This window comes from Parambassis ranga, chromosome 5 (genome assembly GCF_900634625.1).
Source record: "Parambassis ranga chromosome 5, fParRan2.1, whole genome shotgun sequence".
In the NCBI taxonomy this organism is placed as follows: Eukaryota; Metazoa; Chordata; class Actinopteri; family Ambassidae; genus Parambassis; species Parambassis ranga.
In genome coordinates, this window is record NC_041026.1 from 17822557 (window position 1) to 17837728 (window position 15172).

Here is a 15172-nt window from a genome sequence, read left to right on the forward strand (position 1 = left end):
AAGCTGCAAAGAAAGAGAGCAGGACGGGCACCAGAGGGCCTCTCTTTCTCGGTTCAGGATGTTGTTTATGTTGTTGACAGGCCTTTTAACCTCCCTAAGCTCTTCTGTGAGGTCTCTTTGGGAGCTCACTTTGGGTTTGTAGCCTGTGGAGTCTCCATTCACGCACTTGCATTATTTATGAGAGCTGTGGCTGTTATTCTGACTGCCTTATTGAGACTGTTTATACCTCATCATGGAACAAAAATAATGAGGGGACAATAAATTTAAGTGCTGTCAACAGCCACTTGAGAGAACAACATGTCAGGTTTCTCTCCCTGAGATCCTGATGACATCAGTGATATGTTTTCCTGTTGGACAGGTCCAAGGGATTGGCCTCGAGACCCATTTCACACTGGATTAGTTTCAATTTCAAGCCCCAGCCCAACCCCCCTCTTCTATATCAGTGACATGAACTTAGGTTAAATCCTCAGAAAGTCTTTTTCATCTTTTGTCATGGGTCTAAAAGCAGTAAGACAGAAGTTTGCTTTTGGGGCATAAATTATACAGGTTTTGCTCCTAAACAGACTCTAATCCAATTGTTTGAAATAGATCTGAGAGAGGGTTTGTAAATTACAAAAAGGAACTGGCAAAAGATGCAATCTCGTGTAAGGCCTTTTTTTTAGCAGTGCTGCATGTAAAGTGGTAACAGTCCTGAGACCACCAACAGCAAGCTACATTCTTCTGTGTTCTGAAATCAATGCTTTGGCTGTCACTCACACAAACACACCTCCACATCCACAAGCGTAATGCTTTTTCAGACATTGCATACACATTTTAAGATCACACACACACACAAGTCACAAGTCAAACATAAAGTGTATAGTACATTTCTCATAAAGGAAAGGGGCTCAGGTGGTAAAATCTAAAAGCAGTTATTCACTGATAACAAGGTTGGCGGTTCGATCTCCCACCCTGGTGAAATGTTGATGTGTCCGTGGACACTTAACTCTTAGTTGCTCACAAGCACTTACCTTACCCATACCTCATTTATAATTATACAACTATACAGCTCTATATGCATAGGACAACAGCTACTCATCAGCCTTCATATGTCCCGATGAGAACACAGGTCACACACGCACTAGAACATAATGGCTGTTTGTAACGAGGGAAATCATAACAGGAGAGGGACTGAAAGTGAATGTTATCCAAGCAGAAGGAAAGTTCCAGCACATCAGACACCTCATTACCATCTGTCCAATAAAGGATCTGTTGGTGACAGACTCAATAATGACATTTCTGTGATGCCATATAAGTACATTTAAATACACAGCTGCACTGGACAGATAAACAGTAACTTTGCACTGTTGCTAAGCATAAACATTGTGCTATCAGTTAGCTCTTAACTCTGTTGCTGAATCTGCATTCACTCTCTTCCTGTAACACCTCATCACAATAAACGTTCACTCACACAACATTAGCGATACCTCAATGAGGCCGGGTTTTTGGGAGTAAAAACACTCCTGCTATGACCTCCTGACTGGAGTCAGTTCATGCATCCCTCACATTCTGTCACTTTTTTGCAGCACATGCAAACAGACCAAAAAGTAACTTCAACCATGGATATTTATTATTATCAGCATTGCAGCACAGAACAACAGTGGTAAGGTAATGTGTCAAGCACATATCTCATAGTTAATGTGGTGCCCATGATGCTTTCCTCATCTATGCTACATAGATGAGATATGAGAAATTGGTAACATGTACCAGGATGCTTTGCATACAATGCCTAAATCCTTTTAAAACCAAAAAAATAACGTCTCTTATTTCAAGAATAGATAAATAAATAAAAGTCCTTGTACATGTTAACTGAGATTAAAACTAATTCAGCTCCACCTTAACTTTCCATTCTTGCATCTTAAGTTACTGGTCTGACTGTCTAAAACCGCCAACATATGTAGGCAGCCTGGATATCTGTTAGCTGTTATCTGGATATCTACTGGCCACACCGGAAGCCCTGAAACACTGGCCTTGACTCCAGTCATGGCACACAAGTACTTAGTTTTCCCACTTCCATACCCCCACTCTCAGAAATCGGATCAGTCACTACAAGCTGTCAGATATTGTTTAAACCCACTAAATCATACTTAAATATCTGGTGGAGCCATGAAGACAACCTGGACTTTATTAATATCTCAATCTGCAGAAATCAGAATATAGACAACAGGACACTAAAACTATATGGAAAAAGATGATATCTGTAAGGTAGCGGTACTTACTCCTCATAAAGACACAATTTAAGTAGAGGGATTCATTAGCTCGATCTGCTGTGAGTCTTTCTTTGTGTAAACATCTTAAGTCTCAGGGAACTGAAAGAGTCGTTTCTCATTAACAATGGTTTCACTCTGTGCTTGTTGACAGTACTGCCTGCAGAGACCTTGGTAACAAGCATAAGGACCTTCTTAGTCCAGCTCTCCTGCAGAGTGGCATATAGATGACTTTGCCACAAAAAAACTCCTGGTGTCCTGCTGGCCAGCCTGGCTTCATTAGTAGAGTTAACCTTCAAAATGTACTGCTGCCTCCTGCTCTGCCCTCGGGTCTGTTATGGCTGTGAGGAAGTAGGAGCAAAACTTGTGTCAAATATACTGTCAACGCTCTAACCGGGAACAGGTTGGACAGAGCCAAGTGGCAGACAAGAGTCCCGCTGGGAGGAGAAACGTTTGTTAGATTCTACAGGAAGCTGTGTGCCTTTCTTTCAAATAAAACAGCTTCCTGTCTGCATGGAAGAGACAGAGTGAGATTAAAGCTTTTATTTGATAAGGTCTGACTAAATCAAGACACAACCCACCAGTAACATAATTCATCACACAGCCTAACCCCACTGACTGAATGGTAGCGTTTATGGGACATCTTTGTAAGGTAATGTACCAGCAGTCTGTGATCATGGTTTCAAGATGTAATTTTAGGATTAGTGGTCACCTGATCCGAAGACCATTTGCAATATGTCCTGGATGATATCACTACATGAAAGAGGAAAATAGCTGTCCTATGTATTAAGTATATTCAGTAACCAGGATGCACTCCCTCCCAACATCTTGCACTGGACTACCTTCCTTGAAGACTCAGCTCTTACTGTGAAATACGGGAAGTATTATATGACCTGAAACTAACTCAAAGAAGCTGTGGAATTTGTCAACATGCATATTTATTGATGCCAAATAATCAGGGCTGGTCTGAATCAGTCTTTTGGAGTCACAGTTCATTAAATACAAAGAAGAGCAGAAGTCGGCCCCATCTCATCCCATAAATCTGTAACTCACGGGTACTCTGGGGCCTTCTCTTATCAACATGCATACTGTTTTTATTTTAGCCCTAATATATTTAGGATCCACATCTGGATAAACTTTAAATCAAAAATGGAGAGAGACCTTATAGGTGAGGCTGGCTCACCTATGTGTCACACCTTTGTTTCCTTAATTTCCTCTGCAGAGCCCCCTTGAGCTCTGTGTGAGGCTCTTTCACACCTCCCCCTCTGCTGGCCTAGAGACCTGATGAGGTCCAGATGTGGTCCAGATGAGGAGGTCCATGTTTGACGCAGTGACCTGAGAAGAGCTGTGGACTCCAGGTGCTCCATCAAACTGCCATAGATTGATTTTCTGACATTGGAAGTGGACGTAAGAGCCTTAGATCAGTGGTTTAAAGGGACAGTACACCCTAAAATCAAATATATATTTTTCATACTGTATGAATCTAGTTAGATCATTTTAGAACTTGTTTTAGATGTTTCTGCCTTCTCTCCAATAAAATTGAATGACATGGATTGGGCCTGAATTGTGCATAATTCACTTCCTCTGATTATGTGGTTAGGTTGTGTGTAGTTTAAACTACAATCTTCCCTGAACTGACTATTAACATGACTAGAGTTATGATATTGGTGTCAAATTGTTAGTTTCATTTCTGTATTAGTATTAAAACAACATAGCTTATTGATTGTTTGTTGTTGTTGTGGCTTCATTTGAGACATTAAATAGAGCTTATATAAGTTGGGATGTACTCTGTGCCACTAAGACTGTGCAGCCCAATAAACCTAATGAATCCATAATTTCATCTAATTTATGTACTAGAGCAAACAAAAGTGCCACAGATGGTATCTGACAGCATATGGGCTTCCATGTCCATGGACACCTTACTCCATGATGGGGAGAACGCGTACTTGCGTGTGTGCAGTGCATATGTGCATGCACAGGAGGGCTGGTTATGATGTTAGCATGTTATGATGTTACAGCTGCCTGATGTCAGATGTTGAGCAGAGATTGGACAGATGTGGTGATCTGAAGTACACTGCAGCTTAAGCTGGCAGTCTACAGAGAAATCAGAAATGTTAAGCGTAAAGTGTTTTAGAAAAAAATATGAACTGAAAATATAGTAAAAATACACAAATATTCACTGTAGAGAGGATATAACTTGTTTGTCCCGGATCAACAAGAGAATAACAATGATGTGTCTTCTTTTTAGTTTGGGAGTTTAATATGTCTGGCATGCCTCAAAGTTCATCCACAGGCCATGCAAAATCCTCGGAAAGTCTACCGAGCAGGAGGAGAGTGACAGATATGGCGAATTGCTTATAATTCCTGTGTGCTGATTTTGCGTATATTAAGCTATTGCGTCAGCTGAAATGGAACCCATGACAAAAAAGTAATGTCACAGGCCTGAGGATTATCCAGTGCAGCTGAGCTACACAGGCTGATTTATCCAATTATCTTTTCTTTGTTGAAACATTTCTCATGAGCCTCAGGCCAGAGCAGGGTATGACAAAATACAATAAACATACGAGGTTAGGTCGTTCAAATCACAAAAATACATAATTTCTCACTTATCATGAAATCTAACCCTGTATTTTTTATGTTTTATCTAAGTATTTAGGTTTTGGGAAAACTGCTCCCACCACAATATAAGAGACATAAATGCAATTTCATTCGTGGTTTTTAAAGTACTAAAAAATTATAGTCTTTCCCAAAACAATACCCCAGTTACTCAGAACAAGCCACAGACCACACTGAAGAGTTTCTATTGGAAGTGCTCTGTGTTGAAGAAAAAGACCCAATGCAAACTTTACAGCTAGCCTTACAGTGTGCTTGTTATACTTTTATACAACTGGTTGCTTTTGGAACAATTTGCTCTTGTTTTCTTTTCAATCAGGCTGATAGAACAACATCACTCCTCAACACTTAAAAACAGAAATTTGGTCAAGGTGATAACATGACCTCGGAGCATTTATCATGATGCAGAATGGAAAGAAAGAATTCAGTAATTGCCTATCAAACTACCTAAATGTCTCCCAATAAGATATCTCTTATAACATGAGGAGTCGGGCACCTTGAGCACTCACTTAAACATGTGATGCAGCTAGTCCACATCGGAGGCCATGGATCTCACAAACCAGGAGAAGCGGGCTTGATTCACAGGTGAATTCACCTTTTCTCATGGTTTTAGCTTGCTGTAATAACAATTATCACTGCCTAATAATGAACAGCCAACACTTTCAGACCCTGTAGGAGACCACAACGGCAATGTTCATGATGTTATACTTGTTATACTGTATGTATGCTAGATGCTTCTTTGATTTTACTTTGGCATTACAGTGTTTGCCCTTTAGGTACTGTACAGTTGTAGTTGACAGGAAATTACAGGATTACATTTTTTAGGGAAAAATATCTTTAAACGATTCTTTTACAGCTCAGTTCAATGCAATAATTTGATTCACTGTACAGCTATACATTATCACACAGCAACTTTAAAGCACACCACATAACTTCCTTTTTCACTTTCTCACCGAGATGCTCTGAAACCACATCAGCATCTATTATAGTGTAATGCTGGCCGCCTTTATCAGCAGTGTCTCCAGTATCAAAGCTTGTATTGTGACTGAACATTCAAGAGATTCCAGGTAGAGACAAAAAGTACTGATAATTATTGGCTGTCACTGGGTGTGCAGTGGATGCAGAATGATTACAGGTGACATATAAATTGCTGTGTAATTTCAGATGCTATAGGAATTTGCGGTCAGAGCAGGTCCCCACCTTGTACTGCCTGAGAGATGATATTCAAATGAAAGTCGAGGCCAGAGGGATAGCATGCCATTGTTGAACCATTTGATATGCCAAGGACACATAATGGTACGGGCCACACACACACACAACAGCAGATCAAACACCTTCTAAGATTTCAGAAGAACGCAGTGTAACACAAAACAAGCTCTTAGAGAAGACTGTAGTGTAGAGGGAAGGTTCAAATGTTGGTGTCAAACCTTGGAAGTATTTACAAAATGTTTACATTTGAAAGTGTTACTCCCCACTGACTGCTTGGGTAAAATCAACACAAAGATAATGGCATTCAGTGTCAAGTTAAATGTCCACAAGAAAGCTTCATCAGATATCCTTGGTTGATTGATGCATGAACAGCTGCAGTGGAACACATGCCAGCCAGGCCTGACACTAACATGAAGGTGGATCTCCTCTTCTTCAGCCGCTGCAGATACAGTGTGATGATCTATGAGGGTGATTAGTTCATGTAAAAAGGGAAGACTATGAGAGGACAGGCACATCCAATATTAGCTGGCCAGCAGGACACCATATATTGTATATTTTTAAACTAATTCACAGAGAGACAGGTAGCATGTGTAAAGAATAGTGGGCTGTCGATTAAAATAATCTAATCTGCTGGAAATGAATGCATGGATCAGTGTGTCTTATGTTGAAATTATTCCTTTGGCAATATTTTAGGTGGTAGTAAGCTGATGAAGCTAATAATTTAATGCAGTTGCGAAAATGTTGATACTTGTAAAACAGTAAACAACTATGAAGGCTCATTTGTCTTCATCTTCTCATCAGAACATTCCAACACATCATCACACATGTGTATGAAATAAAAGGCCAAGCTGTCTGAGGTAGTGTTGTAGTCATAACCGGCTAGACCAAGACAGTGCTGAGACCGGAGGGTATCAAGACCATGACACACTAAGGTGAGACCAAGACCAAGGCTGGTGGAGACTATCTTAACATACTCAGTGTGAGGAGCAATGAATTTGCTCTGAGAGTCTGCTGAATTTTTCACTAGATCTCATACTGAATGTGGACCATAGCTGTATTTGCAGCCTCATTCTTTCATCATCACCCAAAGTCCAAAGGAGAGGGTAAGGATGTATGTCTGCATGTGGCTGGAAGACAAGGTGCTGTTAAAGGGTGTCTCGATTGTCCAGGCATTTTACCTCACCACTCAGTGCACTGAAAACTTTAAAAATGCAAAACTTTTTCAACAGCAGCTGATGAAATGTATAGTAATAGATGTGAAAGAGGCATCCCATAAAAAAACGGCAAACACAAATGAAGAGTAATCCAAAATCTAAATCTAATCATAGTACAATCATGGCAGACCAGACTTTCATAATAGATTATTATGCATGATATACTGTATTGGATGTAGCTTCGGATTTAAGTGGGATTTTGTTTTTGAATGTGAATGAAACTTGAAATATGCAGCATGCAATCAGACCAAGATGTGCTGGAGTTCTTTGTAGAACAGTGTCGCAACAGAAAATCAAATGCACAGATAGAGAGGCTGAAGGCCCTGATCTGTAATTTAACATGACTGCTCTGCTCGGATTGATGTAAGTAGACTTGCTCTAAAGCAAACCACCTCTGGAGAGTGTCTTTTATTACTGTTAGGTGACATTTCAAAGTGTACAGTTCACTAATTCAACAAGCCAAGAGCTTAAAAGAATGTATGGAAGTATAGGAGGAGGGATAGGAGTTTTATGTGTTGACACCAATTAGGGAGCAGAAAAAAAGAAAAAGTGCAGCGTCTTTGAGAAAGTCTGGGATTTCAAAGGTGTGAGTCTGAGATGAGATACAGTGGGACAGTGAAACTACTTAAAAGAATCTTTCAGTGCACTTACAAGTATTCTGAACTAAGATAATCAAAGGTGGAGAGGATTAAAAGTGTCAGAGAAGCTTGAAGAGATGTTTAGGTGGGCAACAATCTGTTGATCATAATAAATAATCTGAAGTGATTATTATGATATACAGTAAGTTTAGAAAGAGGTTTACTTAATAAGAATAATACAGAAAATAAAGAAAAGGTAAGAAAAAAAAGTGTCTCCTGCAGTGGCCCTGGCACTGAGAAATTCTCATAATAAAGTGATATCTGCTAACATATCTGCAAATACATCCTTCACTTTAGGTTTAACAGGCTTTGCTCACACACCTATGCAGTATTCAGGGACCGGCTGTGTTTTTGTCAGCAGTGTCTCCTGGGAGGGTGGAAGTGTCTCAGATTAAACCTCTCAGCCATCACTGAATGGGTGAGGCACTTACATGTCTGACACAGAAAGAGAGGAAATCAAAGGCTTGTAGGTGGATGAAGTCATTTTAAACTATTTATCTGAGGCATTTATCTTAGATTACATCCATGCTATAAGTGAGACAAAATGATTTATTACCTCCATTTGTCACCCAGAGGGCCTCAAGGACTTGACTAGAGACAAATGATGTTAACAAGACTTTCCAATGTGGAGGCTGACTTTGTTAAAGAACTGTTTTATTTCAGTCAACTCTCTCGTTGTTGTTAACAGTAAATTGCAAATGATGACGTCTCATTTCTAATGGAGCAGGAAATGGTAACACTGTATTTTATATGAACATTAAACCTGCTCTGCTTTTCAAAACTCATTACATACAGCAGCAGATAACCTCAAATGGAAAACCAACATATCACTGTGAAACTCCAGAACAGCGAATGAAAATGCCTGAGCTCAGATTGTAGACAATAACATTTGCATGTTTCCCGCCAGCCCCATCCATTCTCATTTGTGTAAGTGCGCAGGCAACATTACAGATTGCTATAATCCCTCAAAGCTGACAATCGTGATGTGGCTGTAATGTTACAGTACTGGTTTGTGCCTTCGGGACACTACAGTCATTTTCCCAGCAGGAATTGGCATAAGTGCAGGTGATTGTGTTACAACAATACACTGAGCACCGTAGAGCCAAGAGCGGTAATGAAAATATCCTGAAACCAGCTTAGCGTAGATGGAGTTGTACTGCTGTGTGAATGAGAAAAGGCAGCGACACTAACATGTCTTCATCTGTTTTCCAGCACAGTGCTGATAGGTTTATCAGTTGAAGGAAACTAATGTAAACCCAAGTGCTGAGAAACCGTGGAGAGCTTTCTGGGCTAAAAAGGCCGGTGCTGCAAGAGTCTTTCAGCACTCTCTGATTCAATGCACATTTGTAGGCCTCCTATAGACAGGTACGGCTGTGGAAGAACTTTGAAGAGCGTTGCAATATTTCAGTCATCAGGGGTCTGTGACCGGGATCTGAGCTCCAGCTGTTCAAATGCATGCAAAACCTGAGAAGTACAGGTACAGCAGCGGGGGAGGCTCCTTCTCACTGTGTTGTTTGATAATTGCACAACAGCAAAGAAAAGAGTAAACATGGCTACTCCTCATATGTTTCCATTATAGGCAAATGTTTGGCATAGACACACATAATAGATGGAGGGATGCACAATCCTCACTCCAGATCTAAGTCCATCAATCAAGTCCATCAAGTCTCACATAACAACTCTGTTGTTCCACAGCTCAAAAACGATTTTGTCCCAGTCTGTCCCCCAGGAGGCTGGGTGAAAGCCAATTACCTCCTTTTATTTAAGGAGCACACTTTTGTTTTCACTTACAGTTCATGCATTAAAACTATTTAATTAGATTTAGAAAAAAGAAAATCACAATTTGGATTAAAACAGACCCTTCAAATGTCATTTTTGTCTAACAGGCAAAATTACACCACAACAACAGCCTCCTAAAAAAATCATCTACATTTTTTCCTCTTCGTCTTCCTCTGCTGCAGACCAATGTAACTGTTCCACATCTATCTGTGAGACTCGGCAAATTCCACCAACATCATTTGAATCATTTAAAAATGTTGGAGGCTTTGACCTATCTAACAAACATGCACAAAAGTCATTCTTTCCCCAACAGCTCATCAAACAACAGAACAGTGGTAACATGTCAGTTCTCAAACAGCAGAGGTCCATATGCTTTTCATTTCTGAGGTTTTGACAGCATCTGTCTACAAGTGTAATGAAAAGTGCATCAGCTGCATCAGGTTGTGGTGTACACTGAGGAATCATCTGAACGAAGGGTTAAAAAAGAGGACAAAATAGAGAAAAAGGCAACTATCAAGATGTTCTGTTAGGGGTAACACTGTAATGCATAATATAGCAGTAATGGCTGATTGCAAGGATGGTTATTTCCACTCCATGTGACAAGTAACAATAAACCAAGGCAGAGAATTGACCTGAAATGATGTTTCATCCATATGGCTGTGATGTTAAAGTCATTAAACAGATTCCCCAGTGCGATCATTATGACTGTTAATGACATTGCTGTCAGGTATTTCCAAACCGAAGACAAAAGTATGATATGCTACCGGAACACTTCAGTTATTATAGATTGTAGGTCCAACCTCACGGACTCTCAGCCCCCCACCCCCCTTGCTCACTCAACTTTATAATTTGATACATTAAAAATTAAATAGACCATTAATAATACACAAGGATGGAAATCTATATTTATGTGCCTGAACTTGATGACCATGAGAATAAAATAGGTATAAAATAAATACCTACTCACTGATTAATGGATTCAACTGCTCAACTAGTTTATCATTCTTTGACCCCTTGGCTGGTAAAGTAGGGCCCACACGGATAAAAAAATGTCTGGGAATGTGGTGGCACCTGAGATGAGAAAGATATGATCTTGAACAGACGATTAAATAATTAGTTTTTATTGCTTTCGTGGTGGGAGACTAATCTGCTGCCTACAGGCAAATTAGATGCTTTCTTATTATGCGCATTAAACTTTCATAAAAAGTCCCCATAGCTCTATTAGACCTCTATTCACTACACTAAACTTAGCTAAGCTAAGCTAAGCTATGATAAGCTAAGGGTAGCGTCAGCGCCAGAAGAGTCATGGATTTGGAGAAACGTGACGGTCAGCCTACTATTTGCAACACACACACACACACCACATAGATGAGTTATTTTTTCAATGTTGTTTGCATTGGTTGGAAGAGGGCTCTTGCGTGAGGCAGAGAGACTGAATTGAATTGAACGTGTGGCAGGTGGGCGACTGGGTTCAAATGCAGCGCTCCGATTGGCTGACAAAGAAAAGACACAAAAGGAGGGGCGGGCAACTATTTGAAAACGGAGAAGTAGCATAGAATTGAGAGTGGAGGGTGTGTCTTGGCCAATCCTGGCATACATAAGATTTCTGTTGAAACATACCATGTGAAAACAGACAAACTGAGGATGTGGGGGTCTATGATGGTGTTAACCAAAGTTGGCTGACTTCCACCCCGGAAACAGGGGCTTTTTTTCTTTTTTTTTAGTAGTTATTGGGTTAGATACTAGAATAGATTAGATACCAGCAGTAATATTTAGCAACAGATCATAGTTTCACATGAAACACACTTTTACAAAGTTAGTAACACAACCTTCTCATCTCCAACTTTTTTAATCATACCACAGTGATGGGCCCCCTCCAAAAAAACAGATGTTGTTACTGTGAAAAATTTCAGTCATAAGATAATAAAATTTTACAGGGCACTCAAAGTGCAGCAGGGTCACCTTAAGATTTCATAGCAGTAGTTCAGATATGCTTCATAAAAGTTTGACAGTTCTCACAAGCAGTGAGTGTTTACAAAGACAATGTAGCACTGGAGAAGAGGGCTGCTTAACTACATCTGCCAAAAACCATCTAATTAAATGAGACAACTGTAAATTATACAAACTCTAGTAGAGAGTGTGTTTTCTTTGTGAATCAGAAAAGACTGTGAAAATAGAGAGGGAATGTTCCAACTGGCTGTTTTCTGTGTTAATTTAGTGCTATCACTGCTGTCATTCCTCAGTCAGAGCTGGAGTGCAGAACCATGACATCATTTCCAAATGTTTTCAATGTCTATAATGTTCTCAATGACAGCCTCTGCCAGTGGAACCGGTCCCGCTACGAGCAGCGGTCCAAACTTTCCCAACATAAGCTATGCTCTGTAGCATGTCCTACGCCTCATGATCCCGAGGACATTTTCGAGATGATGTTATAGATTAGCAATCAATAACAGACATCATTTTTCAATGTACACTTGAAAGGATAAAGCCAGATGCTGAAATTGTTCAGACAGGCATGATGTTCCTCTGAGCTTGAGATGGTACAGTCTCTTTGTTTGCACGGGCTGACCACAAACACATGCTTCCCCTTAAGGGAGTCATTCTACATGGGACATGTTTTTGATCATTTGTCATAACGGACAAAGTAGAGATTTGAGACAACCACACAGTCGTCCTACATGTGCCCACATTGTAAAGTAATCCATTTCATCTTTAATAGCGTGTGGATTCGATTTTTGAAGCTTCTTTAAGAAGAAAAACTAGACGGTGTGTGGTGAGCTGCGTGTCTGTTGGTGTGGGTGTCAATGTGGATGTTAAAAATTTCCAAATATCTCCAGTTTTTAGTGTTTTCACATACAGGGTACCTTTGTCCATCTGCAACAGCTTAGCGTCAGACCTCCAGTGAAAGCAGCTGCATAATGTTTCTGCCTCCTCCTCTTCTGTGCTCTGGCTGCACATCTCAGCATCAGTCCCACTGACTGTGTCTTCTTCTGTCTTGTCCCCAGACTGCCGCCTCAGCCCTTCACTCGCCTGCTGCTAAAAGATGCCCAGCTGAGATAATTAGTCCCCCATCCACTTTTTTTTCTGCCATCTACGCTAAAAGCTGTCCTTCACATTGCAGTGGGTGCTAACATGACAGTTCTCCCTGCCCTACCTTTCTGTTTGGCCTCTCATCCTCCCCGACTAACTGCACATTAATTTTCATCCCACAGACCATTAGGACTGGGTAATGATGACATCTGTCACTGGGGGAGCTGGGGGTGTCTTTGGGGTCTTGTGACTAATTTGTCAAAAGAGAAATGGAAATCAGTCCACAAAAAAAAGAAGAAAAAAAAAGAAAATAGCCTCCCTTCTGCCAGGGGAAAAAATTGAAAATGCAAGATAATCCCTCACCCAGTGACTTTATTTAAGAACTGCACAAATCACAATACTAAGACCTACTAATACTGTTATACAACAGTATTATCAAATCTGGATGGTACAGTAACCCAAGCATTGGAAAAGACTTTGGATTATCTAAATGACTCGACCTGAGACAGCACTTTATTCATCTGCATGATCACACCTTCACGGGTAAAAAAAAAAAAAAAAAAAAAAAAAACAATGTCAGTGAAGTACGTGTAACCTAATTCCATGTGAATCTTAGAAGCGAATACTCTATTTATATGCAAATCCACGTATCCTCGGCCCAAATCTGTTGCACTGGAAATGCATGTATTCATTTGATTGATGCCTCAGGAAATACTGACCCATATGAGATGAAAAAATGTGATAAATACAGCCTACCAGCAGGCTAAGGGGAGAAAATAATCAATGCAAAATATGGAAGTAATTTTAAGGCCGTCCCATGTTTAAAGATATTTCAGCAGATTTCAGCAGGCATGCAAGGAGACCATTTTCCAAGGACATGTAGTCCTACAGAGACCACAGAAATGCTTTAAAGACAAAGACTTGTGTGATGATTGAATTTTTCCTTTGGTTGTGGTTAATCTTTTCCTTTTATTATTGAAAAACAAGCTCATGTTTAGGTTTTTGTGTGAAATATGAGTTTTTCTCACTGTAAAAAAAAATATCCTGTGTTTAAGTGAGCAAAAAACACATCACATATGTAGTCCATATAAAACCAGCAATTTTATATCCTTATAGGTCTTATACATCAGCTGGATCTGACTTGATCCACTACACTCCACCAGCAATATGAAGTGACTGAACTAGCTTGAGATGCGCAAGTCTTGTTACTTACATTGTGTGTTTGGAGAAGTCTGATGTCATCCAGCTTGTTGTGTAGGAAGCAAACTTTGAAGAGCTGAAATGGACCAGAACACGGTGATGCCCTGGTCTATGTTGGACTCCCTTTCCTGGCCAATGGCATCAAGCAATACTGGGATCTGGAGGCCTGGAAGCTGCAGCAAACAGAGATGATGTGACTTATACTGGAATATCATCACAGGTTAATTGGAGGATGATTTCTCTATTAGACTCAAACTGCACTAAACTTACTCCTTTTACTGCAGTTAATTTTATGCATGAAGTCAGAGCTGTTATTTTATCATCTGTTGATAACTTATTTCATCTTTATTACCAGGGGTGCAGGCACATAGTCACAGAGAATGAGTTTGAAATATTGCTGGCAAACATGGAAAGCCAAGTTTAAACAAAAATGGATGAATTGCTTCCTAAACGCTGACCAAAGCAGGATGAAGGCTTCACATTCAGACCTAACGACTTGAACATTTTAAATTGTTACCCGTGTTCCCTTGTGACGAGACAGGATAGAGATTAACACACTTTTTTCAATACAGAAAGTACCTTTCTGCAGTAGGTTTTACAACTTGAACAAACATATGGTGAGTTGATGTGTCAGGGTTTACAAGAAAAACATCTGAACCTGATAATCACTGTGGTTTTGTTGCCAAACCGCAAAGCAAGGTTTACACTGAACTGTGCAGCTTTGTTACCACGTTGCCCTGTCTGCTCAGACAGAGAGACTCCATAATCTGTCAGTCACTCTTAAATAATACTGTTCACCTTACCCAGACTTTGCCTATAGGCTATGGAAGACAGACTATTTCCATAGCATACATGAACTTAAAAACTACCTGGCTGGTTAATACGTCTTCATGGTTCAATCTCCTCAGCCTTTAATGTAAGCACAAGGAAAGAAGTGTTATTGCTCTTGCGTAAGGTGTTGGCTCTCTTCTGTACTGTATGTGCCTTAAGTGTTCTTGGTACAGCTCCCAGAGGAGTTAGTGTGTCATCACACAATGCATTCCTCTACATTTAGTGAACCATAGCCTTTGGGAGGATGAGGGCTAATTCCTTCAGTAAAGGTCAGCATGGATGACTTTAGTGTTCTAAATCCTTCAGCGCACAACTGGGGAACATAAAAACAGAAAATGAACAAATCAGTTTGGCAAGAGCAGTTTTTAACTGCCATCCAGGGGGCCATATCCTAATTGCTAATATACATCCA